This window comes from Macaca nemestrina, chromosome 15 (genome assembly GCF_043159975.1).
Source record: "Macaca nemestrina isolate mMacNem1 chromosome 15, mMacNem.hap1, whole genome shotgun sequence".
NCBI classification, from domain to species: Eukaryota; Metazoa; Chordata; class Mammalia; order Primates; family Cercopithecidae; genus Macaca; species Macaca nemestrina.
In genome coordinates this window covers 114,747,908-114,774,449 of record NC_092139.1, presented here as the reverse complement: position 1 = coordinate 114,774,449, position 26,542 = coordinate 114,747,908, and the positions used below count along the sequence as shown (strand labels likewise).

Below are 26,542 nucleotides of genomic sequence, written 5' to 3'. Positions count from 1 at the left end.
AATTGATTAACTGACCCACTCTATCATGAAATGATCCTCTTGATACTTGATAGTATATTCTGAAATCTGTTTGCCATTAATATAGACATTACCGTTTTCTTTAGATTGGTGTTAGCATGAAATATCTTTTCCCATCATTTTATATTTAAACTATTTGTGTCTTCATATTTGTGGGCTTTTTTTTTTTTTTCTTTTTTTATTTTGAAACAGGGGACAGGGTGTTGCTCTGTCACCCAGGCTGCAGCATGATCACGGCTCACTGCAGCCTTGACTTCCTGGGCTCAAGCAATCCTCCCGCCTCAGCCTCCCACATGGCTAGGCCCACAGGCACATGTCTGCCACTACACTATGCCCAGCTAATTTTTTTTAAAAAGAGACGGGATTGCTTTATGTTGCCCAAGCTGGTCCCAAACTGCTAGGCTCAAGTAATCCTCCTACATCAGTCTCCCAAAGTGCTGGGGCTATGGGTTTGAGCTACCATGCCCCAAAGTATGGAAACTATATTCAGCTTAATACCTGAAAGGAACCCCTGCAGAGCTTTGGTTCTGAGTTGCTTTCTCCTCTCCCACCCTCAGTCCAAAGAACCCTCGTGTGAAGGACATAGTTGGGTGTTGATTTTAATCCAATCTGACAAGATCTGCCTTTTAATTGAAGTGTTTAGATCATTTGCATTGAACACACTTACTGACACGGCCGAGTTAGAACCTGTCATACCACTATTTGTGGCCCAACTGTCCCATCTGTTCTCTGTTCCACTTTTCCTTTTTCTAGCCTTCTATTATATTAATTGAGTATTTTATATAATCTACTTTATCTCCTGTGTTAGCTTATTAGCCATAGCTCTATCTGGTGATGTTAGCGGCGGCTGTAGGGCTTACGGTATGTGTCCTTGCCTTACCACAGTTTCCCGCCAGATACGATTACCCGGCTTCACAGGCAGCACAGCGTGAGGGCCTTATCACGATCTACTTCCATCTCTCCCTGCCGGTGCCTGTGCTCCTGCCATCTTCATCACACTGCAGAGTGTGTTAGAAAACCCACAGTACACTGTTACTGTGTTTGCTTTAACCATCTGATTGTTTCTGAAGATACTTCAGTAACTAGAAAAAGGGTTTCAATGCATTCCTAGAGTTGCCAGTCTGGGCACTCCTCAATCTTTGTGCAGGTCCACCTGGTCATCTAGGACCATGTTCCTTCCACCTCCAAGTTTACCTATTGCTTGTCATGCAGGTATCCCGGTGTCCTGGTGACAAATTCCTTTAGCTTTTATATGTCTGAAACAGCACGGATTTCGCCTCCATTTCTGAAAGATGCTTTTGCTGGTTAACAGGTTTCTCTGGTTTGTGGTGCTTTGAATAGTCCAAATAGGCTGTTCCCTTGTCTCTGGGCTCGATGCTTCCAATGAGATTTCTGCTGTCAGGCTTACCTTTGTGATGCAGGGTGTCTCTTCTCTGGATGCTTCTGATGTTTTCTTTATATTAGTAGTTTCGGGCGACTGGATTATGACGTGCCTTGGACTGGTTTTCTTCATGTTTTCTGCTCGTTTGGCATTCATTCACATCCTCAATTCTACAGGTTTACAGTTTCCATACAATTTTTTTTAATTAAGTATTATTTCTTCCAATGTTTTTTCTGTTTCCTCCCTTTAGTGGACCACAGACTACACATACATAAAGCTATTTAAAATGTCCCACAGTTCGGCCGGGCGCGGTGGCTCAAGCCTGTAATCCCAGCACTTTGGGAGGCCGAGACGGGCGGATCACGAGGTCAGGAGATCGAGACCATCCTGGCTAACCCGGTGAAACCCCGTCTCTACTAAAAATACGAAAAAAAAACTAGCCGGGCGAGGTGGCGGGCTCCTGTAGTCCCAGCTACTCAGGAGGCTGAGGCAGGAGAATGGCGTAAACCCGGGAGGCGGAGCTTGCAGTGAGCTGAAATCCGGCCACTGCACTCCAGCCTGGGCGACAGAGCGAGACTCCGTCTCAAAAAAACATACAAACAAACAAAAAAAAAACAAATAAAATGCCCCACAGTTCACTGACTCTGTTCGTTTTTTTCTCTTTCATTTTGAATAGTTTCTATTGCAGTGCTGGCAGGTTCACGAATCTTTTCTTGTATAAAGTCTAATCTGCTGATAATCCCACACAGTATGCTTTTCATTTAAGACATGGTATTTCCTCTCTGTAAGTTCAATGTGGATCATTTTTATATCTTCCATGTCTTTACTTCCATGTCTTTATTTCTCCAGATTTTTAACATATGAAACACAGTTATAATACCTGCTTTAATGACTCTGCCTAACTAACGAGTCTAACATCTGTGCCATTTCTGGGTCAGTTTTGATGGACTTTTGCTCTCATTATCTGCAATATTTTCCGTTTCTGTGCACGCCTGACAATGCCTTTGAAAGCTAGATATTGTGACTTTTACCTTGTTGGGCACCTGGTAATTTTGTAGTCCTATAAATATCTTTGAATTTTTGCTAGGATGCAATTAAGTCATTTGGGAACAGACTAACTGTGTAGGATCCTGTTTTTAAGCTTTGGGCCAGAGTAGTATTTAGGTTAGGTTTCTATACTACCACTACTGAGGGAAAACCCTTCTAAGTTCCCTGCCTGATGCCGGGGACTTCTAAAGGTTTCCGTTCTGGCTTTGGGGAACAGACACAATTTCCACCCTGTAAGGGCTCCGAGGCTTGTTCTCTCTCATCATTTCAAGCGGTTCTTCCCCATCCTCACCTCTATGTATTGATCAGTACTCAGCTTCATACCTGAAAGGAACCCCTGCAGAACTTTGGTTCTCTGAGTTGCTTTCTCCTCCCCCAGCCTCAGCCCTAAGAACCCCAGCTGCCATGGCTTCCCCAGACTCCCCGCTCTATCTAAACCCGGGGAGACCCACACATGCCTCCCCACACCATGCTCCGAAGACTCTCTCCAGGCAATGCGTTCGGGCAATCACGGAGCTCACCCCGCACTCTTCCTCCCTCCCAGGGATGGCCCGGCTGCCTTATGTCCTGTATATTAAAAACCACCGTTTCACATATTTTTTCCAGCTTTCAGTTGATTCAAGCAGTAGAGTGAGTCTGCTCCCTGAAAACATGAACTAGAACATTGGGTGTACAGGCTGTCACCAAACCTGAAGGCGTCTTTGTTTGGAGATCATCAACATCAATGTTGACTGGAAATAGGAAAAATTTCCAACATTTGGTGCTCATTTCCCTGATCAAGTTTAAACAAACTGTGGGGCTGTGATTTTTCTTTTAATCCTGATTGTATTCTTTTCTCTATTTGAGGGAAAATGCCCAGCCTGTGGAGGGGAAGGGGTGGTGGGACCCTTCTGAGACCCTCACTACAAGACACTCAGTCCTGTCTACACTTGCCACAGCCAGCAGCGCCTGCCAACAGTAGGCAGGGTGGCAAGCAGGCGGCAGTTCCTGACCCAGGAATGTCAGAGCAGCATCGAAGTGAGCAGGCCCTGAATCCCAGCGCTGGAGCGGGAGGGAGACAGGGACTCTGTGGGATTATTTGCCCTTTGTTCATTTTATTAGTTTTCTGTTGCTCTGTAACCAATGACCACAAACTTAGCAGCTTAAAACAACATATATTTATGAGTCTGTATGGGTCACAGTTTCTATGGGCCCAGGCTACAGGTGGGGTTCTGCTAGAGTCTCTGCTCCGGGCTCCAGGTGACACATGGGCTTCTGCCAGGTTCCCTGCTCGGGGCTCCAGGTGACAGGTGGAGTTCTGCCAGGTTCCCTGCTCAGAGTTCCAGGCAACAGGTGGGGTTCTGCCAGGTTCCCTGCTTACGGCTCCAGGTGACAGGTGGGGTTCTGCTAGGTTCCCTGCTCAGGGCTCCAGGCGACAGGTGGGGTTCTGCTAGGTTCCCTGCTCAGGGCTCCAGGCGACAGGTGGGGTTCTGCTAGGTTCCCTGCTCGGGGCTCCAGGCGACAGGTGGAGTTCTGCCAGGTTCCCTGCTCAGAGTTGCAGGCAACAGGTGGGGTTCTGCCAGGTTCCCTGCTTACAGCTCCAGGTGACAGGTGGGGTTCTGCCAGGTTCCCTGCTTACGGCTCCAGGTGACAGGTGGGGTTCTGCCAGGTTCCCTGCTTACGGCTCCAGGTGACAGGTGGGGCTCTGCTAGGTTCCCTGCTCAGGGCTCCAGGCGACAGGTGGGGTTCTGCTAGGTTCCCTGCTCAGGGCTCCAGGCGACAGGTGGGGTTCTGCTAGTTCCCTTCTCAGAGCTCCAGGTGACAGGTGGGGTTCTGCTAGTTCCCTTCTCAGAGCTCCAGGTGACAGGTGGGGTTCTGCTAGTTCCCTGCTCGGAGTTCCAGGCAACAGGTGGGGTTCTGCTAGGTTCCCTGCTCAGGGCTCCAGGCGACAGGTGGGGTTCTGCTAGGTTCCCTGCTCAGGGTTCCAGGCTACAGGTGGGGTTCTGCTAGGTTCCCTGCTCAGGGCTTCACAAAGCTGCGGTCAGGGCTGCATCCTCACTGGGAGGCCTGCCTGGGGAAGAAACTGTATCCTGGTTCATTCAGGTTGCAGGCAGGATTCACTCTCTGGCAGCTACAGGACTGAGGGTCCCACTCAGGGCCAGCTATGTGCTGGAGGCTGCCTACAAGCCCCTGCCATGTGGGCTTCTCTGGCCAGCCCCTTACTTCAGAAGCAAAGGGAAATCTCTAGCTCCTGCTTGCTAAGGGGGAATCCTATATAATTACAGGATTGACATCCTACAATCTCACGTTCCATGGATTAGAATTAAATTCAGACTGTATCTGAACTCCAGGAGAGGGGATGACACCAAGGCAGGCAATGACCCATGGCAGTCACCTAGGGCCTGTCCACCATGATCCTTTGCTGCATTTGTCTTGGCAGAAGGAAAGCCACTGACCCCACTGCACTCCCCTTTGCAGCAAGGCAAGGAGGAGACGGCTCAAGATTCCCTCAAACTCCAGCATGGAAACCCAGACATGGCAGAGAATCAGGAGAGGAACAAGAAAGATCTGGCTGACAGCACCACACCAACAGGCGGGTCCTTGTTTTAAATGGAGAAGGAAACAGAGAAATAAGAAACTCCCAGTGAAAACAGCACAAATGACTCAGATAAACGAGTCATCCCATGTGCTGTAAGAAATCCCTGATGGGGCCCAAGTCTACAGCGAAGTTGAAGACACAGAGCTTCCCCGGATAGAGTCCCTCTCTCCCGATGCACTGTATGGCTGAGAATCCTGCCACTGCGCGTCTGAGCTGTGACCCTCATCCCAGAGCCTCCCACCGCGGCTGATGGTCAGCTGACTGCCCCTTCCACTGGGCCCACTCAGTGGCCTGTAGGTTGTGTGAGGCGGGGGAAGCACATTAGTGGCCCTGGTGGTTTGCACGGCTGTTCCTCCCATGAGACTGCGGGCTCATGACGACATGAAATCTTTCCATTCCTTCCCATCCCTAGGCCCAAAGAGCAAGACCCAGTAAAAGTTTTCCATGGACGGATGGACGGACGGACGGATGGATGGATGGATGGATGGATGGATGGATGGATGGATGAATGGATGGATTGATAGTTGAAACATGGGTGAGGGGATAGATCAAGGCAAAGTGGAAGGATGGACGGTTAATGGAGAGGGAAGGATGGAGGGCTAAGGGAGAGGGGATGATGGAGGGTTAAGGGAGAGGGGAGGATGGAAGGTTAAGGGAGAGGGGATGATGGAGGGTTAAGGGAGAGGGGAGGATGGAAGGTTAAGGGAGAGGGGCTGGATGGAGGGTTAAGGGAGAGTGGAGTATGGAGGGTTAAGGGAGAGGGGAAGGATAGAGGGTTAAGGGAGAGGGGAGAATAGTGGGTAAGGGAGAAAGGAGGATGGGGAGTTAAGGGAGAGGGGAAGGATGGAAGGCTAAGGGAGAGGGGATGGATGGAGGGTTAAGGGAGAGTGGAGTATGGAGGGTTAAGGGAGAGTGGAGTATGGAGGGTTAAGGGAGAGGGGAAGGATGGAGGGTTAAGGGAGAGGGGAGAATAGGGGGTAAGGGAGAAAGGAGGATGGGGAGTTAAGGGAGAGGGGAAGGATGGAAGGTTAAGGGAGAGGGGATGGATGGAGGGTTAAGGGAGAGTGGAGTATGGAGGGTTAAGGGAGAGGGGAAGGATGGAGGGTTAAGGGAGAGGGGAGAATAGTGGGTAAGGGAGAAGGGAGGATGGGGAGTTAAGGGAGAGGGGAAGGATGGAGGGTTAATGGAGAGGGAAAGATGGAAGGTTAAGTGAGTGAGTGAATGGATGTGTGGGTGGCTGGATCAATGGGTCACCCAGTGAGGGATAGATGGGTAGGATGGATCATCCTAGCATGCCTTCGGGGAAAAGCACTTCCCAAACCACATCCTTCCCTGAACACCCCTCAATGCTCACACCGCTGCCCACAACGTCTCTATCCCACGTGCCCCATACCGCTACCCCTGCCCACCCACAGCCCCCACTGCTGATTCTGCTGCCCCCATCCTCCCAGCACACCTGCACTGCTTCCTCTGCCCCCCAAAACCTATACGAGACTCAGCACCGACGTTCCAACCTCTGCACGGCTATCTCTGGACACTTCTTCAACTCAGTCCTTCACGCTGTCACAGAAACTACAGACACGGAAACTACTATGGCTCCCATCTGTCCTCCCAATCTGCCATCTCATCAGAGAAGAGTTCCCTAAGAAGGACCTTGTCTAGCTCATCACTGTCCACTCAGGTCCCAGCACACAGTGGACATTTCACAAATGCTTGCTGAAGTGTGAGGGTGTTCATGTCCTGATCCGGAAGCCACCGGGCTGGGAGGGAGTGGGAGGCACGAGCAGGTGCTGGGACCACTGAACAGTGGAGGGGTGCTGCCTGCTCCACCCAGCACAATGGGAGGTCACTCGGAAAGTGAACAAATGCAGGCTCCGTGCTCCCTCCCTGCACTGGATGTGGGCGCCAGGCCAGCCGGGAGGCGCTGGAGTGAAGCGGGGCTGTGGCTGGCCTTGCTCACTATCTCCTGCACCAGGGCCTCCAACGCTACAGGGCTGGACAAGACTTGCTGAGTAACTGACTCCAAGGATCACGGGGGCTGTCAGGGCCCCACAGTGAGTGCTGTGCTGACAGGAACGTCTGGCAAAGACAGGAGGAGGATGAGGGGAAGGAAAGGAGAACTGCTTCTGAAGTATGCCACATACTGAATTCCTCCAGATACACTGAGTGACAGGCGAAGGCCCTGAGGATCCCGAGTTTCTGCTCGTCCCGCCCAGGATCCCAGTCGCCTTCATTTTCAGCAGCCTTGGCCCCGCCCACCACCAGGACCCACTCCTCATGGCGATTACGACCTGGGGGCAGGAGGCATGGTGGTGGGGGAGTGCTACCAGCCAGTGTCCTGGCTCACGCATCTTTACAGCCCAAGCCTGACGTCCTTAATGCCTCATGGTGCTCAGCAATGTGGCCCAAGTGGCCACTCACTAAACGGCCACCAACAGTGACTGACTCACATGAATGTGTGTAGTTAGCCCAAGCAGGGGAGAGTGGGACGGACAGACAGACGGGCTCCAAGAGGCAGGACAGCCAAGCCGAACGGCAGGCAGAGAAGAAGAGGCTTAAATTAAAAGCAGTCTAGCCAACGTCTGTCTCCTCAGATTCCACTAAAATGGGGGCACCTGTATTCTTCACACAGTGACTGATGTCATTGAAACAACAAATCAAGGACAAAAACTAGAAGTGAGACATGACGGGCTTGCGTGTTCCCCCAGCACAGACCAATTGCACAGATCCACACGCATCCAGCAGAACACGCAGAAACTCCACCGCAGACAAAACGCGGGGAAAGCGCCACCCTCCACAGATGCCCCTTCCACGGATGGGAAGAACAGAAGTGCCAGCAGCCACGCTGACGCAGGGGAAGCAGGAACTTCAAGAGTCAGGTCGCTCTGGGCCCCCGGGCCCCTCGCCTGGCACAGGCCTCAGTGCCCAGAATGAGGTGCCTGAGCAATCTCTGGGGCGCCTGCCCACATCAGAGCTTCCTGGGAATGTGACTCCCCATTACAAACTACTTCTTCTCCAACCCCCTATCCACAAGCAGCCCCACCACTGCCGAGGGGTCCATAGGCAGCACGCAGGAACGGAACGTGTTAAAGGCACGTTCACGGCTACCAAGAGAACAGGACAAAGTCACCTGGGCACTTAGCTCCAAAGCTTTTAAATAATAAATGGAAGGTGTTTAAAAATGAGATTCCTTTATCAAAGGATAAATTTCAAGGGAAGTTTTATCACCATCACATTCAAAGAACTAAGAGGTCCCTTGCCCCTCTGACAGAAACGAGTTTTTTCCACTTTCCTAGCACTGAAATCTAACCACAGATACCTGAAAAACTCTCACTTCCCGTAAAACCTTTGACTGGAAGCAAATCACAGTTTACTCTGTTTTCTGATGGGTCATGCAAAGCCTGAGTGTCCCCACCTCACTCCCTCCCCACCTGGCATTCCCAGGGCACACAGGATCCGAGGGAGGGCAGAGCATGTGTGTGTCTCACAAGCCGCTGGGTGTGCCCAGAGCCCACCTCCCTGCCAGCATTCTGCAGCCAACCCCATCACAGTGCATGCCCAGTGCCCAGCTCCGGGTTCCCCCAACACTCAGGGAAGGCAGCTCCCACATCCCCCAACCCCATCTCAGAGAACAAGGCAACCCCTCACCTGTGGCCAGAGACTGCAGCCTTGGGCTCACTCCCTCATCATGTGTGGCCCTCCTGTCCTCTCCCATCTCCCTGCACGGACCCTCGCCTTGGCCTTCCCATGCGCCCATGTGACTTTCATACAAAATGCAAGTTTCCACTCTAGAGTAACTCTATTACCACCTTCTTCCCATGGAAAAGTCCTTAAAAGGTCTCCCACACCAAGCTTGGGAAATGTGGAGCATCAACACCATTCATGACAGTAAAGACTTATAACTGGTAATAAAGTGAGAATCCCCAAGTCCTACTAAACAGGAGAAGAAAAGCTTCTCCTCATGGCCAGAAAGCCAAGTAACAAATGGGGGAAAACTGGAGTTCGAAAGCTGCCATCCACAACCATCGCAGGCCTGAGCGCGTCAGACAAAACCATCAGCGGACGCCGGGACAGGTGCATCAAGCCTGAGCGCAATGGGAGGCTCTCTGGGCCCCAGAGAGCAAGATCCTGGCCCAGGACTCTAAGGAGCACAACAGCCCTGCAGCAGCTCTGCAGGAGGCAGGCCAGCAGCCCCCTCTGCACTCCACCCAGGCAGGTCGCGCCAGGACTGGCGGAGACATGATGACATCCACAGCAGCAGCTTCTGAAACTAATACGGCTGTGACTGGAAGCGGAGCAATGTGAGCCTGGCTCCACCTGAGAGGACGGCCAGGCAGACGCAGGAAGGACTCATGCAGTGGACAAAGGACAGGAGCTCACGGAGCTCCTGGATCCTAAGTGGAAGAGCTTGGGGACAGCAGAGTTCTGGAACCTTCCAGTGACACTATCAGGCAAAGAGCTCAGTGTCCTGCAAGCACATACTGCCCCTCCCAGCCCAGCCCTCAGGATAAGCCAAAGGAGGCGCTCGCTCTCCAGGGACACCTGAGCAAGCTGACTGGGGCAAGGACTGTATTCAAAACATTAAACAGTGAGTATCACGAAGGCAGCTTCCCCGGGCCACACGAGGGTTCCTTGCAGGAGGGCCAGCCAGTCATAGGCAGCCACCGCATGTAGCGGGGAGGTGGGGGATGAAGACCAAACACGTGCCCACCAGGATGCTGGCACCCACACCAGGGGCTTGGCTACCCTGCCAGGCTGCCTGGCAGGTCACCAAGTGCTAAGGGGGCTTCCCTAAAGGCCCTCCAAGGTTCCCAGGGCTGAAACAAAGGGGGTGCACTCAGGAGTTCAGGGCGCCAGCACCCAGTGTCAAAGCTTCTATAATCTTAACAACCGGGAACCCTGGCATGACTGGAGGGCTGGACTCACAGGAAACACGCCGGGACACAACCAGGGAAGTGCATGCTGGCGACTCTTCAGGAACCCCTACTTCCACCCTTAGTGGCTCTGCCACCCCAGGGGGGCATGTGCAGTGTGGAGGGCCAGCGGACGCAAAGGAAACCAGGCAGGGGGCTGCAGGGTCCCGAGTGGCAGATAAGCAGAGGCTGCATTCTCCGGGGATTAAAGAGGAGGAGGCGGCTGGACGTGAGGAGAAGCCCAGGCCCCTCGGCTGGACTGGCTCCAGGCTACATAGGGCAATGTAAGGCCAAGACCCCGAAACGCTCCAGACGCCAGGCTGCTTCGAGGAGGGAGGCTCCCTTCTCCTCCTGGCTGAGACCACCGCAGAGTGGCTTGTGGCCAGGGATGTTGGACCTCCCGTCACTGCACACCTGCCTCTTGGATGCTGGGCCCTGGCTTACCGGCTGCTGCTGTCAGGGAGCAGCCCGCACGGACACCGCATGGTAAAACGTGTTCAACCAGAACAATTATATGTGTGTGGTCGCAAGACAAGATACGATTCCTTCTGGAGCTCTCTGTGCTCACAGAAGTAGGATGGGAGAACAGCTACAGTAAGATCAAGTAGAAAATTACAGATTCCAGTTGAATTGCAGGTTTCCTCGAAATTAGAAGGGAGGCGCTAAGTGTAAAAGGGGGTGGGCGTGGCCTCCTCACACCTCTATAATTCAGTCATTTAAACAGGGAGCTAAAAGCATTCATTGTTCCTGGAATGTGTTGTGCGTGTGAATTAAATAAAGCGAGCCTTCCTCCCCAGGCAGCTTAGGCAGAGGGATCCTCGGGAGTGTCGCACTCCTCCAGGTGCCCCCCAGGCACCTGTGCCAGGAACCGCATCCTGGTTCTCCAAATCACTAAGCCCATGGCCGACACAGGCCACCTTCAGCACCACGTACGGTCACGTGCTATCACTTGCTGGGTGTGTGCGATGTACGACTCTGACAGTGGCTCTGTGCCCCCAAAACACCCTGCTGTGTCCAGTTTGTCCCACAGGTGTGGCGTCAGGAACGCCTGAGCCATGTACACGAGTTACAAGAGGTGAACCTATGGGTCCAAATTCCTTCTGCTCTGTGCAGGTGTGTGCACAGGCACCAGGGAGGACAGGGCAGGTGAACATAAGCCCCTCGGGGTCCCCAGTCACCCAGGCAGCTCAGAAGGGAGACAGCGGCTCTGTTTGCAGCTGGGAGTGTCCCAAGGACATCAAGAGGCTCCCTAACAGAACACGGCGGGGGAGGCCCCTACGTGGCAGCAGCTAGAGACTGGAGCAGTCCCCCAGCACACCCACCCCCCACACAGGCCGTGCTAGAGCCCTGGCTGAGGGGCAGCAGGCAACAGGTCCAGAGATGACAGACCCAAGCTCCAATATGGACTCCAAGTTTCACCTGTGTGACTCGGACAAGAGTCCCCCTCAGCCTCAGTGTCCCTGTTGGTCAGGAGGAGACACTGTTAGTTCCGACCTAACGAGCTGCCGTGAGGAGTAAGCGAGGTGAAGGACACGGCTGCCTGGCAGGGCGCAGGGACAGCAGGCTCGACGAGCAGTGAGCACTGAGCACTGGAGGGGGCTGCGCCCACCCCAGGGCCCTCACATGGCTGCATGCGGGAGCCACCTCACTACAAAAGAGCACTCACGGCACGTCCAGCAGGGACTGCTGGGGCCCTGGGTCTAGTCTGGGGCAGCGCGGACTAAGGCCTGGGGCTATGGGAGTCATCAGAGGGCCCTGGGCACCTGTATTCACCTCTCCTGGTCCCAACGCCTCACAAACCACAGAAGAGTCAACACTCAACGCACACAAGGAGGGGAGAAAAGCCAGATGGGAGGACCTGGGAGGCAGATGGACAAGTGGTCCTCACAGGGGTCTGAGAAAGCAAAAGCCCAGGCCAGCGCTGCAGAGAGCCGGGGGCAGCCCGGATGCACCTGATGAGCCCCCATCAGAGACTGGCAGCACTGTGCATCCTCAAAGAGGGGCACCGGCAGGGTGAGGGGACACAGGAGTGTGGTCTGTAAGCAGCAGCTAGACCCCACAGCCACCCCTGCACATCCCCATACGCCCCACCGCCTGGGTCCACCGCCCACCCCCAGATCACCAGAGCTTCCGCTCAGCAGAGGATCAAACCGAGGGTCTCTGGAGGGGAGGACCCAGGCACAGCAGAGTGGGAGGACCGGCGTGTGCAGTGACATGGACCTCTGACTGCAGAGGGAGGCCTAGGTGACAGTGGGTCTGAGAAGAGTGGGAATGTCCCTCACCTCGAAGGGCTGATCCAGTGGGAACCCACAGTCCAGGGTCTAGAGAGACGAGGGGATAGAGAGGAGTAGAGAGATGGGATGTGCCCTCCAGTGCAGGGGAACAATGCCTTTTACTTCAGGACCAATGGCTTATGGTATGGAAAGGAAAACGACCGCATCAAAATAAACTGTCCTCATCCCCAGCAAGCCCTGGCATGGAAAGGCAAGTCGTTTCCACCTGCAATGTGGCCTCCTATCCTGATTTTAAGAGGGACACTGAGCTGGCCGGGCGCGGTGGCTCAAACCTGTAATCCCAGCACTTTGGGAGGCCGAGACGGGCGGATCACAAGGTCAGGAGATCGAGACCATCCTGGCTAACACGGTGAAATCCCGTCTCTACTAAAAAATACAAAAAAAAAAAAAGCTAGCCGGGCGAGGTGGCAGGCGCCTGTAGTCCCAGATACTCCGGAGGCTGAGGCAGGAGAATGGCGTAAACCCGGGAGGCGGAGCTTGCAGTGAGCTGAGATCCGGCCACTGCACTCCAGCCTGGGCGACAGAGCGAGACTCCATCCCAGAAAAAAAAAAGAGGGACGCTGGTTCCTTAAAATGAAGAAGAGAAAAGACACAGTCTCGCTAGCACCTTGTAACGGTGATCAGCAACGACTCTGGGAATCACTTCCAAACCAGTTTGCAGGCCTACGTTCGAAACCACGACGGCTCTTTCTTGCTAAGGTCAAAGAGAATCGCTTTATTTGTATGTCTCTACTTACAATTTCACTAACTAGTCTCAGCTTGGCAATAAACCCCAAACATCAGTCTCGGCGTGGAGAGTCACACAGATACCATCACCAAGGAGAAAAGCGCCTGGATCATGAGCCAGGGAGGCCTCACGTGTTTCTTTTTCATGACACACAGGATGGTCATCACCACTTCCCGGTGGTAAACACACTCCACACTTGAGCAGCTAAAAAGAAAAATGCTAATCATGACTTTGTTGCTCCCACTCCCAGCACCTCAACGGTCCTGGGAAGGAAGCGACTGGGACAGACGCAGCGGAAGAAGCAGTGCTCCCAGCAGCTCTGCAGCAAGCTCTACGTCCAGCTCCACTCCCCCGCGGGTGGGAGGCTGGAGGGCCAGATACAGGCAGCCCTCTCCCAGTCCACCCCAGCTCAGCTGTAACTGGAGCAGGATGGCTTTCCGAAAGCTGTACGGCAGACTGGGTGGAGTGGCCAGAGGATCTCAGAGGACCCTCCGCTCTGAACAGCAAGTTTTTTTATGATTCTGTGCTAAGTACAGGCCTGGAAGGATGAGCTCTCGGAACAACTGTTAATGTTCCGTCTTCTAATGTAGGGCAGAATGTCCTCCGCAGTCATGAGCCAACTACACATCAGCATGAGCTCTGCAAGAATAAGCGACTCCTTTTGTCCAGCCGGGGACTGAAGTGTGGTCCCACCTGAAGGCCACAGTCCAAAAGTGGGATGAAAGCTGTCCCTCAGTTTTAAGTAAATGAATCTCTCTCTACTTGTTCAGGAGGAATACCTTAAAATGAGCTGAAATTGGGAGGAACGCAGGAAAAGTCAGGGAGGCAGCAAGGCTTAGAAAGAAGCAGAGTAGAGAAACAGGTGAGGGCCACGGAGGACCCCAGTGACAAGGCCATACCCCTCTTCCAAGGCACCACTCTGGACACAGAGGCCTGATTCCGAGGGCCCGGGACGACAGTGAGGGGCCTGACAATAACCCCCTGAGGCCTGGGGACCTCAGGGAAAGGCTGGCAGGTTCAGGATGGGGACAGAGAAGAACGTGCCAGCGCCGGGCTGGTCTGGGTTTTAATGGCTCAGGGGCAGGAGGGGTGGGGGGATGTGAGCCCCAGGACCCTCTGACTCATGGAATCTTCCGTTCAGGCTTTTGCCAACTTTTCACAGCGGAACCGAACATTTCAAAGCACCCTGGCAGGCATCACCTCCTTTGACCATCTTAACAACTTTGGGGTGGGGGAAAATAAATGTGAAGGTTGTCACTCCAGATCAAGGCTCTTCCAAAGAGGAAACACGGCCTCTCCTCCCAGCACAATGGTCGATGGCTGGGAGAGGCCAGTGAACCCGAGGGGCCCACAGGTGAGTGTGCAGGGGCGGGTACGCAGAATCCGCTGGGGGCAGGGTGGGGACAAGGCCACCAAGGCAGAGCGGGGTGGGAGAGGATTTACTGTGAGGCAAAGACAATTCTCGGATGTAAGCAAGGGAGCCAGCAAGCATCCTCGTCATTTATACCAGAAACGTAACACTGTCTTCTGTCGCTTGCACGGGGGGTGTAGCAGTAGCGGAGGCTGCACTGGTAAAATTACAGAGCTTTTCTGCACATGCAGATTATCTATTCTATGAATTAAAAGGGCAGTAGGATAAGGATTTGAGATCCTCAGGGAAAACAAAAGCTATGGAGAAAACCCAAAGGATATCATAGACATCTGGAGATGAAAATAACGGAGAAACTGCTTTAAATCCCCACTCCAAACATCCTCTTTAAGCAGGGGGGCGTCACCCATGAGCTATATTGAAGCAATGTGAAGCCACACAGGCTGCTGGAGCCCTGACGTGCAGGCTGCTCCATTAAACACTTTATCCCTTAGTTCCCCAACATTTGCTGAGGCCACTCTACAAACTGGGCACTGGTTACAGGGAACATTGGGATGAAAACGTAGGCATGTGCTCAAAGCCAAAAAAGAAGGAACGACCACTCCTCATTTCAAACAGGCACATTCAACTTTCTCATCTCCTCCCACTTCTCAGGGTCATGAGGTGGGCGGGGCACCATAAGGCACAAGACACTGGTCAGGAGTCCCAGGAGGAAGCCTGGGGGAGTGGAGGTGGAGGGCCCGACCACAGGCACAGCTAAAGGCTGGTCAGGAGCCCCAGGAGGAAGCGTGGGGAGTGGAGGTGGAGGGCCCGACCACAGGCACAGCTGCAGGCTGCGGCTCCTAAGGAAACCCCGGAGCAGAGACAGGCAAGCCCCCTGGGCCCACAGGACACCCCAAGGCTGCTCAAGTGGGTAGGAAGGAACAGGGAGGGCTCTCTCCTATGCACCAACCCAGGATGGGCAGTGCCGGAAGCAACCTGGAGATAGTCTAGCCTGCGGGAAAGCTGAGATCAGAGATGGGCAGGACTTTGAGCATGGGGGTGGGGCCCATTTACGCACTTGATGGGGCGGTTACGAAAAGTCAGCACAATGAAACAGACACAGAGCTGAGAACAGTGTCCCGTACACTGCAGGCACTTCATCAGCGCTGGCTGCCATTATCGTCATCATTACCAGCAGCAGCCCAAGTCCAGAGTCAGGGACCGAGGCTGAACTAGAACCCAGGTGTATATTCCTAACACATTATTTTGGGGATTACATGAAACTTCTATTTCTTTGATTTTTGTTGTTGTTGTTGTTCTATATAACGCATCATCCCTCTTCCCAAAAAAGGAACAAAATATCCATTTAGAGTTTCAATAGAAAGCACATTAAATCAGCTTGACTTAAGAAACTCAGGACGTCCATCCAACAAGAGAGCAAATTCCTGCTTGGGGTAGCCCGGAACGCAGGCTGCAGACAGGTTCACCGAAACGATTTCAACAGACAGTGATAAGCAGAGTCACCTGGTCACAGAATAAACAGCCATGTTCAACTGTCAAGGCCTGTAGGCAGAAGGCCCGTGGGGACCAAGACCCTGCCTGAACCAGGAGACCAGGAGCACAGGAACGCAGCCCTCGCCAGCACACACAGCGTGCCTCCCAGCAAGTCCACACACACCCTAGATCTCACATAACAGCAACTACGCATGTGCCTTGCCAATTGTCATGTCCTTACGTCTCAAATGAAATATCACTATCATTTCAAATGCTCAGATCAGCCCTTCCGGAGCCTAATAAGGACAAGAGCCGGGGGAGGGAGCCTTGCTGCCTGTTCCCCGGTCTCGGCTGCACTGCTGATTTATCCTCCGCTCCTCGGCTGCTTACTTTGTAGGGGTAATAAAAATATTTCCACCTAGGTGGTAATAAAGCTGAATCTAGTTTCCTAGCTGTAACTGAATTCTATCTTAAAAGAATAAGTCAATTTTAACCTTACAAGGTAGTCAAGACAACTTTCAGAGAAATTTCATTAAAATCACATTTAACCTGAATTAAAAACACAGGAAAAGGAAAATGTTCAAGTACATAAAGCCATTTCCCACACACAGGTGGAACCATTCTCCAGTGCCACGTTTTGGCATTTTCTTCCTTACGGGTGAAAGTGTAAGATATGACTCATAACAATGGCCACCGTCACCTCGGTGCCACTGATGCAGACTCAGCCAGTGTCTTCCACTCCAACTGACCTCCCTGGGGGCTGGACAGAAGAGGCTGCCTCAGGAGCGGGCATGGACAGGGACCTTGGCAGCTCAACAAGGTCCAACGTGGGAGAAGCAGAGCCCTTCAGACTAAACTTCCAACACTCAGCCCCACCATGGACCCATCTGTTGTACAATTTGTTGATGGTGATGATGGTGAAGATGGTGATGGTGATGAAATGATGATGGTGATAGTGATAATGATGCTGATGATAGTAATGATGATGGTGATGGTGATGAAATGATGGTGATAGTGATGATGGCGGTGACGGTGATGATGATGGTGATGGTGGTGAAGGTAATGATGATGGTGATGATGGTGATGGTGATGAAATGATGATGGTGATGGTGATGATGATGATGGTGATAGTGATGATGATGGTGATGGTGATGATGATGGTGATGATGGTGATGGTGATGATGGTAATGATGATGGTGATGATGGTGATGGTAATGGTGATGATGGTGATGATGATGGTGATGGTGATGAAATGACGACGGTGATGGTGATAACGGTGATGATGGTGATGGTGATGATGACATAATGATGGTGATGATGACATGATGGTGGTGATGATGGTGTTTATGACGCTGGTGATGACAATCATGATGATGGTGATGGTGATGATAATGACAATAATGGGTATTAACACTGCATAAGAGTTAAGTGTACCAGGCAGTCCTATAAGTACTTTTTTCCCATGACCTGACATGCGTGGGGAAACAAGGGTTAGAGTGGGGACATTCCTCACAAAGCCTATCCTCCAGTATACAACAGAGCCAGAAAGTCAACCCAAGTCTGCCAGCTTCCAAAGTCCACGCTGTTACCCCACAGAGCAGAAGAGTAGATTAGAATAAGCCAGAAATTTCTGAGAATTATTTCTAATAAGTCCTTTCCTCCTCTAACCCACAAACTAGTCCACAAACCAAAATCTCCCATTGTTGCTCCTGGCCTGACATTTTTGCTGTCACTCAGCCACCAAAACGTAAGGAACGAATTTCCTTCTAACTTCCCACTGGGAGGTCAGCCTGTTCCTGAGGTTTCTACCACTTTACAGGCACCAGCTTGTTTGCTCTACATGGAAGAAGGGACAGAAGGCTCTCCCGCCGCTCTCAGCACCTGCACCCAGGCCTCACTCCAAGGGGCCAGCACTGGCTGCCCTGATGTCATCAGGAAGCACCCTGGGCAGGAACGGGCTGCCTTCCAGATGCAGCCTTGCCCCTTACTGCAGCCCACTGTTGTCCTATCCTTCCTGCAGATATGGAGCAGGTCAGGGTTGGGATGCTCCGCACAGCAGGTGGGCAGAGACACTGGACACAGAGGCTGCCTTACAAACCAGCTCCACAAAGACTGGCCCTGAAATGTGGATCCAAGGGAGATGTGAGAAGGCCCTGTCCTGGTTCAGGTCCCAGACAGGGTCTCCAGGCCAACTCTATGAAGGAGCTCTATACCTGGGGAGAGCTGGCAAGTTCCAGTTATCTGCATCTGCTCCCTCCGGGCTAGGAAATGAATGGAGAGGACTGAGAAAAGGCACCTGACCCCAAGATGCTCCATCCTCAACCCACAGCACACTGAGAGCTCCACACAGAACAAACGTAACAAACATTGGAAGGATCTCATTTTGTCAGCAGTCATCTATCACGAACCAGTATTCTGGAGTAAGTCCTTCACGGCCATTTCAATGGACAAAATCCAAATTTGCTGGTGTTTTTAGGTGCCCTTGATTATAAAGCTTCAAAGACTCAATTTTGAACAGAAAAATGAAGAGTCCTCTTTTCCTTCCCTCATGGCATTATTTTGATTTGGAAAATCTGAAATATTTGAAACTTGGTTCTTCTGCTCCACCTGCCCAAGACATGAGTCATGCTTCCTGCTAATGGATGATAATGATGATCATTTCTTCCATGAACTGTATCTTGGTCTAAACCCCACACTTCCAAGCTGAATGCCAGAGCTTCCCCAAAATTCCTACGTTGAAGCCCTAACATGCAGTATACAGAGATGGGGCTTCTAAGGAGGTGATTAAGATTAAATGCGATTGTGAGGGTGGGACCCTGATCCCACAGTATTAGTGTCACTATAAGAGATGGCAGATAACTCCTGCTTGCTCGCTCTCTCTCCCATTGCCATCCCTCCCCTCCACTGCCACTCCCACAGACACCTACCCAGGAAGGGCTCTATCTACATGTGAGCAAGAAGGCAGCCTTCTGCAATCCAACCCTAGGGGACAGCCCTCACCAGAAACCAAAGCAGCTAGAACCTTCATCTTGGACTTGTGGCATCCAAAACCATGAGAAAGCCAACTGTGCTTTAAGCCACCAGCCTGTGCCTGTGGTATGTTGTTATGGGTCCAAGCAGACACAGGCCATTTTATCTCTGGGGCAGCAAAGTCTCCCGAAGGGCTCCTCTGCCTCTCCCACGGGCTCCTACAATGCACCTGTCACTCTGTGACACTTACCAGTCACTGTCGGAAGCAGTTGCCTGTTCATCTGTACAGTCCCCAGGCCACCCTGCTGGAAACGCTCTGCAGAGGTGCGGGACACAGGTCCTGTGCCTGCCCAGTGCCCTAGGCACAGCAGGCCAGCTGTGGCACGCTACCAACCCACTTCAGAAGTACTCATGATGGCCCCAAACCAGGAGGAACATCACAGAAAAAAACTCTTCAGGGACCCAGGAGCTTTGGGACCCCTGAGTTCAATGTGACAGTGACATCCTTCTGGGATTCCGAGAGCGCCTTCTTGTCTTTGGCCTGAAGAAGGGGCTGCCCGCAGACCCCTCCCAGCAGGTGTACCGCGCCATCGAGCACATGGCACAGAGTCCTTCTTGGGCTGGCATCTGGCTGTTTCCTGCTTACGTGTTACCGTCCCCAGTTCCAGGCTCTCTGAAGCCCAAGGTCCTGTGTGACAGTTGTTTCAGGCTTCTCACCCTTGGCTCAACCCAGCAATACGTCCTCCTACCTCTAAGCACCATCAAGAACTGGTATGGCTGGGCACAAATGAAAAGCAGCCTGCCAGGGAAGGTGGCAGGAGGGCAAGAAAGGGTTTTAGACAAAGAACGGTCAGGAACAAAGGAAGCACCAAGGCAGAGGCCTGAGAGCACTGGCTCTGGTAACCCATGGCCTAGGGCTGGAGAAAGAGGAGCAGAGGGTCTGGGGTTCAACTGCCACTAGAGCAGGGGGAGAAGGAACTAGAGAGGAAGAAATCGCAAAGCTGATTAAGGAGCTGAAAAACAGAAATAAGAAGCTCCTACAAGGTCGGATCAATGAGGCTGCCATCCTGGGTGCCCTGAGACGGCCACAGAAGATGTGCTGTGGACGCAGGCTCACAGCCTAAGGTCTCAACACCCGGGGTCACCGCCAAGATCCAGCCTACTACAGGGAGGTCCACCTCCACCTGACTGTGAACACATTCACCAGAGCGGTCAAGAAGTCCTGAGCCAGGCTTTCAGGAATAGGAAGCAAGAAATGTGCCAGAAACTCACCAAAACTAAGGAAGGGTAGCTTCACTTCAAAGCCGTCACTGGGTGAGCAGCCTCACCACAATGCCTGCACTGTGAACAGTCAAATGAGAAGAGTTTATTTATAGCCCAATCGAAGTCCTTGGCCACCAACAAGAATCTGTCCTGGAGGAGACAGGGTGGCCCTCCTCTGACACATCAAGCAACAGAAACGTGTGACCAGTGTCAACACATTCCCCAGGAATATGGGAACATAAATGGCCTCAAACGCAGGGACCATATACCAATGAGATAAACCGTATCTAAAGTGGGTGTGTCTAAATATGTGTATGTGTGTAAAGACATATGTATAGGAGTGTGTGTGCATGTATAGGCAGGTGTGTATATGGGACTCTGTGTAGGTGTGTGTGTATGGGGTGTGTATACATAAGGGTGTGTGTACGTGCATACATGTGTCTGTGTATAGATGTGTGTAGGAGGTGTGTGTGTATATGTGGGTGTCTGTATAGGCATCTGTGTGTAGCTGTGTATGTGTATAGGGGTGTCTGTATATGGAGAGTGTGTATATAAGGGGGTGTGTGTGTATACTGGACATGTGTGTAGGTGTGTGTGTATACGGGAGTGTATATGTATATGAGGGTGTATGTATAGACGTGTAGGTATATGTAAGTTTGTATGCGTATGTGTATATGGGTGTGTGTGTGTACAGAAATGTTTGTAGGGGGTATGTGAGTATACAGAGGTGTGTGTGTATATAGGTTTGTGTATATATGTATATGCATATGTGTGTAGGAGTATGTGTGTGAATACAGGGGGTGTGTGTTACAGGCATGCATGTAGGCATGTCTAGGTGTGTGTGTGGGTATGCGTGTGTATGGTGGGTGTATAGGCATGTGTGTATAAGGGTATGTGTTAAAGGGTATGTGTATATATGTGTATTGGTGTGTGCATAGGGGCATGTGTGTACAGGCGTGTGTGGGGGTGTGTGTACATATGAGGGGTGTGTTTGTATAGGCATGTGTGTAGGGGGTATCTAATAGGAGTGTGTGTATATGTGTATAGGCGTGTGTAGAGGGTGTGTGTATAACAGTGTTTCTGTGTATATATGAGGGGCATGGATATGCAGCATGTGTGTATAGGCATGTGTGTATATATGAGGTGTGTGGATATACGGCAGGTGTGTATAGGCAAGTGTGTAGAGTGCTATGTGTATATACAGGCGTGTGTTTGTGTATAGATGTGTTTTAAGAGTATGTGTGCATACAGGCATGCATGTGTATATGGCAGGTGTGTGTATATGGTGGGTGTGTACAGGCATGTGTGTATAGGAGTGTGTATATATATAGCGGTGTGTGTGTATAAAGGCAAGTGTGTGTATGCATATATAACAGGTGTGTACAGACATAAGTGTGTGTGTATACAGGGGTGTGTATGTAGGTCTATGTGTATATGGCAGGTATGTATATATGGGGTGTGTGTATATAGGCACTTGTGCAGGGGTGTGTGGGCATATGTGTATAGCACATATAGCAGGTGTGTATACAGGCATATGTGTAGGAGTGTGTGTGTATATAGGCATCTGTGTGTGTACATAGAGGTGCGTATGTAGGTGTATGTGTATATGGCAGGTGTGTGTATGTATGAGGGGTACGTGTGTATACAGGCACGTGTGCAGGGGTGTGTGTATAGGAGCCTGCGTGTGTATATGGCAGGTATGTGTATAGGCATATGTGAAGCAGTGTGTATAGGCATGTGTGCAGGGTGTGTGTGTATATGGCAGGTGTGTGTATATAGGGGTGTGTGTAGGGCTGGGTGTGTATACAGGCATGTGTGTATATATGAGGGGTGTGTGTATATAGGAGTGTGTATATATGTGTATGTGGCAGGTGTGTGTAGGGGTGTGTGTATGAGGGAAGTGTGTATACAGGCATGTGTGTAGGTGTGTATGAATCGGGTGTGTGTATCAGTGTGTGTATATAGGGGTGTGTGCAGCGGTGTGTATGTATGAGGAGTATGTATATAGGCATGTGTGCAGGAGTGTGTGTATAGGAGTGTGTATGTGTATATGGCAGGTGTGTGTATAGGCATCTGTGAAGGGATGTGTGCGTGTATGAGCGTGTATATACACAGGCATGTGTGTAGGGGTGTGTGTATAGGGGTGCATATGTAGGTGTGTGTATGTGTGTAAGGCAGGTGTGTGTATAGGCGTGTGTGTAGGGGTGTGTGTATATGAGGCTATGTGTGTATACAGGCATGTGTGTAGGGGTGTATGTGTATATAGGGGTGCATCTGTAGGTGTGTGTATCTGATGGGTGTGTGTATATAGGCGTGTGTGTAGGGTGTGTGTGTATACAGGCATGTGTGTGTAGGGTGTGTGTGTATACTTTAATTTCAAATAACACATTACATTTAAGGCAACATTCTTGTCATCTGCAACCTCGGGGAAGAAAGGGTAGCCTGGAGCTCAAGCCTGGGACCGAATTCCACTTCACCCCACGCAGAATTCACCCTTGGAGGATTACCAGATAAATACAGAAGACTCAGTGAACTCTAAATTTCAGCGTGTGCCAAACACTGCTCAGGGCGTACTCATATTAAAAAAAAGTTCACTGTTTATATGAAACTGAAGTTTAACTAGCGTTCTCTATTTTTATTTGCTCAGCCTGGCGCCCCTAGCCCTTGGAGGTTCCAGGGGTTAGAAGGTAGAGAGATCTAGCTGTTCCCAATTTTTAATAAAGAGAGGCGGAGGCACAGTTTGCAGGAGAAAACTCAGAAGGCACATGGCTGTGGTCCATCCTACACCCCTTAGGTGGCCCTGGCAACGGCTTCGATGCTGTTGCTGGGAAGGCTTTGGGTTGCTGTTCCTTGCAAGCTAAGTTCAGATCAGCTTAGCAATGACCAGGTTTTGCCAGCAGCTCCTCCTGACCCAACGTGAGGGTAGAGCCCACCAGAACCAGGGCCCCAGGGAACAGCTCTGCCCACTCCCCTCGTCCATGGGTGCCCGGGCACCATCACTGTGGCACCAGAAACAATCCATGAGCTTCCCTTTTAGGGCCAGTGTCACCCCCAATGGGACAATTCTCTGATCTGCAGTGCAGTTGTTTATGATCTGATCTTTAAATCTGAAAAAATCGAGAATGGACATAATCAAACGGACACATCTGCTGAGGTTTCAAATATTCTTTTTAAATATTGAAGTAAGTTCTCCATGGTTTTTTAATCAAAAAATGTAGCAAATATCTCATTTACACAGACATCACCTATGTCACAAAAGATGCATGACACTGAGTCCCAGGTGAGGCTGGCCCCAGCATTCAGACAGAGGGGCTCTGACTCCAGCCTTTGGAAAGGCTAGGGCTGAAAGCCCACTTTTCTGGCCATTCTATCTTGGGGGGCAATGAGGGATCACGTGATTTCAGAGGTTAACATCACATGTAACAGATGTAACAACTAAACGTACAGGGGACATCATTAGGATTCACTGCAAAAACGTGGAATTTCAAGTATGTGTAAGCGTTCTCGATGCGGAAATCTCATCATGAGATTTACATGTTGAAATTCTGTCAGTTGGAGAGTAAATGTACATTTATTATTACAGCAGCAAATTACTAAATAATTGGTGTGAACTGTTGATTTTACATACCAAATCCTTTGCTAAGTAGGGAACAGACTGACAATTAATACATACTGAGAACATATTAGCTAGATAATTGTAGAATGAACAGTGTATCCTCTTTAAGCCTACAAATGCTTAAAAAATTTTAAGTAACACAAGGCAGGAAAATACCGATTAGATGACATCCTAATTCCATTTTTTGTGGAGTTGCTGGACACATGCCCTATTCTAACATAAAACAAAATAAACTTTAAGACTTATACTTAATTTTTAGTTATTTAATTCCACTTAGCCATGAGCCTTGTTTCAGTAATTTTTCAGAAAAATTATTCTTCCTGAAGAAAAATGCCAAGCCCTTAAAATATTCCAAAAGATTATATAAAAGAATTAAATTTGGGGTAAAACTCCAGATTTATACTCATCTCTGAAGTCCTTTCTAGGCTGGTGCCTGTGGAGCTTGGCAGCACTTGCCACCAAATACTCACTTAGAATCATGCATAGGTTCTTGGAAGCTGTGACCTGAAGCAAAACGACATATAATGAAACCAATTTTACCACAGGCTGATTGATAGAATAACAGTTAAGTTCCAATGGCATATTTCTGGCCACAAAAACATCATCCAACTCTGTGTGTGTGTGTGTGTGACGGATTTCACTCTTGTTGCCCAGGCTGGAGTGCAATGACGCGATCTCGGCTCACCGCAGCCTCCACCTGCTGGGCTCATGTGTATGGGTCATTGTATTTGAAAAAGCTGTTTGGGGTTATTTAAAAAAAAAAAAAAAATTACAATTTGAGTTGTAACTTCCTCCAAAAAAAAGATTTTGTGTTGCTTCTCGCTAGCATTTTGGGGAACTCCAGTACAGACTCACCATAATTAAGGTTCAAACAATCCAGGTCCTGTCAGGTTGGAACCTAGATTTTATGAGGGTGTATCACTTCCGCTTTACCCTCACGTGTCACTATTCTGGGTCTCGGAAACTATATGGGCATTTCTCAGATCCCTATCCTGACTAAATGGGTTGGATCCAAGCACTACATGAGGCATCCAAACTACAACTAGCTTTGGAAGGATTTCTTCTGCATCAGGAAACACACACTCAGAACAACGGGGGCTTTAGTGCTGGACATACCTAGCTGGGTCCTAGCACCACTCTGGCCCAGGAAGTCCTTATTTTGTAGATAGCAGTTCAATGCTTTTAAGACATTTATTTTTTTCTTTCTTTTTTTTTTTTTTTTTTTTTTTTGAGACGGAGTCTCGCTCTGTCGCCCAGGCTGGAGTGCAGTGGCGCCATCTCGGCTCACTGCAAGCTCCGCCTCCCGGGTTCACGCCATTCTCCTGCCTCAGCCTCCCGAGTAGCTGGGACTACAGGCGCCCGCCACCTCGCCCGGCTAATTTTTTGTATTTTTAGTAGAGACGGGGCTTCACCGTGTTAGCCAGGATGGTCTCGATCTCCTCACCTCGTGATCCACCCGCCTTGGCCTCCCAAAGTGCTGGGATTATAGGCGTGAGCCACTGCGCCTGGCCTCTTTCTTTTTGCTTTGTTTGTTGGCAAAAAACGAACAAACAAACAAACAAACAAACAAAAACACTCTTATCCAGTGGGAAACATGGTTGAAATTATCTAGCCTGCCACGACTGAAAATGCATGTTCCGGCCAGGCACGGTTGCTCACGCCTGTAATCCCAGCACTTTGGGAGGCCGCGGCAGGCGGATCACGAGGTCAGGAGATCGAGACCATCCTGTGAACAGTTAAACCCCATCTCTACTAAAAATACCAAAAAATTAGCCAGACGTGGTGGCGGGCGCCTGTAGTCCCAGCTACTCGGGAGGCTGAGGCAGGAGAATGGTGTGAACCTGGGAGGCGGAGCTTGCAGTGAGCCGAGATCACGCCACTGCACTCCAGCCTGGGTGACAGAGCAAGACTGTCTCAAAAAAAAAAAAAAAGAAAAAAAAAGAAAAAAAATGCATGTTCCTCCTACTCTCACCTTTTTCTTTCACTCCAAATTCAGTGGCTCCAGTCACCCTCTCTGACTCTGTGGGAACTCCTACAGTGTCTGTCCCGAAGGGTACAGGGGATTCCCGAGGAGTTTCGCATCCACGAGCTTGCCTCTCGCTTTACTGCCCGCCCAGCACACACCCTCGAAGGCTGCTGCCCATCCTCCTTTCCATGCGGCTTCCATTACAGACACAGCCCTCTCTCTTCATTCTCAGCACCTTCGTGTCTCCGCGGCAGACTTTTTCTAAAGGCTTAGGGATGACAGAGAAGGGTCACAGTACTTCTCAAGGTAGGAAGAAACTACTCAGAAGTGCTTCTGAGAGATTCTTTCACAACTCCTTACCTCAAGAAAACGAGAGTGATGCGGACCTCTTCCGATCTGCCCTCGCGCCCCTCACCAGGCTTCCCTCCATCCCCAAGACCTCCCCCTCCTCCAGCTCTCTGCTGGCTCCTGATGAGCCCTCATCCTCACGCCACCACTGCTGAAATTCCACTTGACTTTGCAGAGCAATTCAGCTCTTTTCTGAAGTATTCCCATCTGGGCAATGTCCGCAAAACCTCTCCATTCTCAACCAGTCCATGAAGATGTTTTCCTTCACCTAATTATCAAAATTTTCTGAAATAAATGCTGTCCTCCTAAAACGCAGAAATGAGGAGAGGCGTTTTGTTTTTGTTTATTTGTTTGTTTGTTTTTGAGATGGAGTCTCGCTCTGTTGCCCAGGCTGGAGTGCAGTGGCGCCATCTCGGCTCACTGCAAGCTCCGCCTCCCAGGTTCACACCATTCTCCTGCCTCAGCCTCCCGAGTAGCTGGGACTACAGGCGCCCACCACCACGCCCGGCTATTTTTTTGTATTTTTAGTAGAGACTGGGTTTCACTGTGTTAGCCAGGATGGTCTCAATCTCCTGA

The 26,542-nt window shown here is 50.8% G+C and overlaps 1 protein-coding gene across 8 annotated transcripts in view; it reads right to left on the bottom strand.

The window, feature by feature from the left end:
* LOC105489792 (TBC1 domain family member 22A) overlaps positions 1–26,542 on the bottom strand; it is a 414,387-nt gene that overhangs the window by 143,795 nt on the left and 244,050 nt on the right. The gene's annotated exons all lie outside the window — the stretch shown is intronic.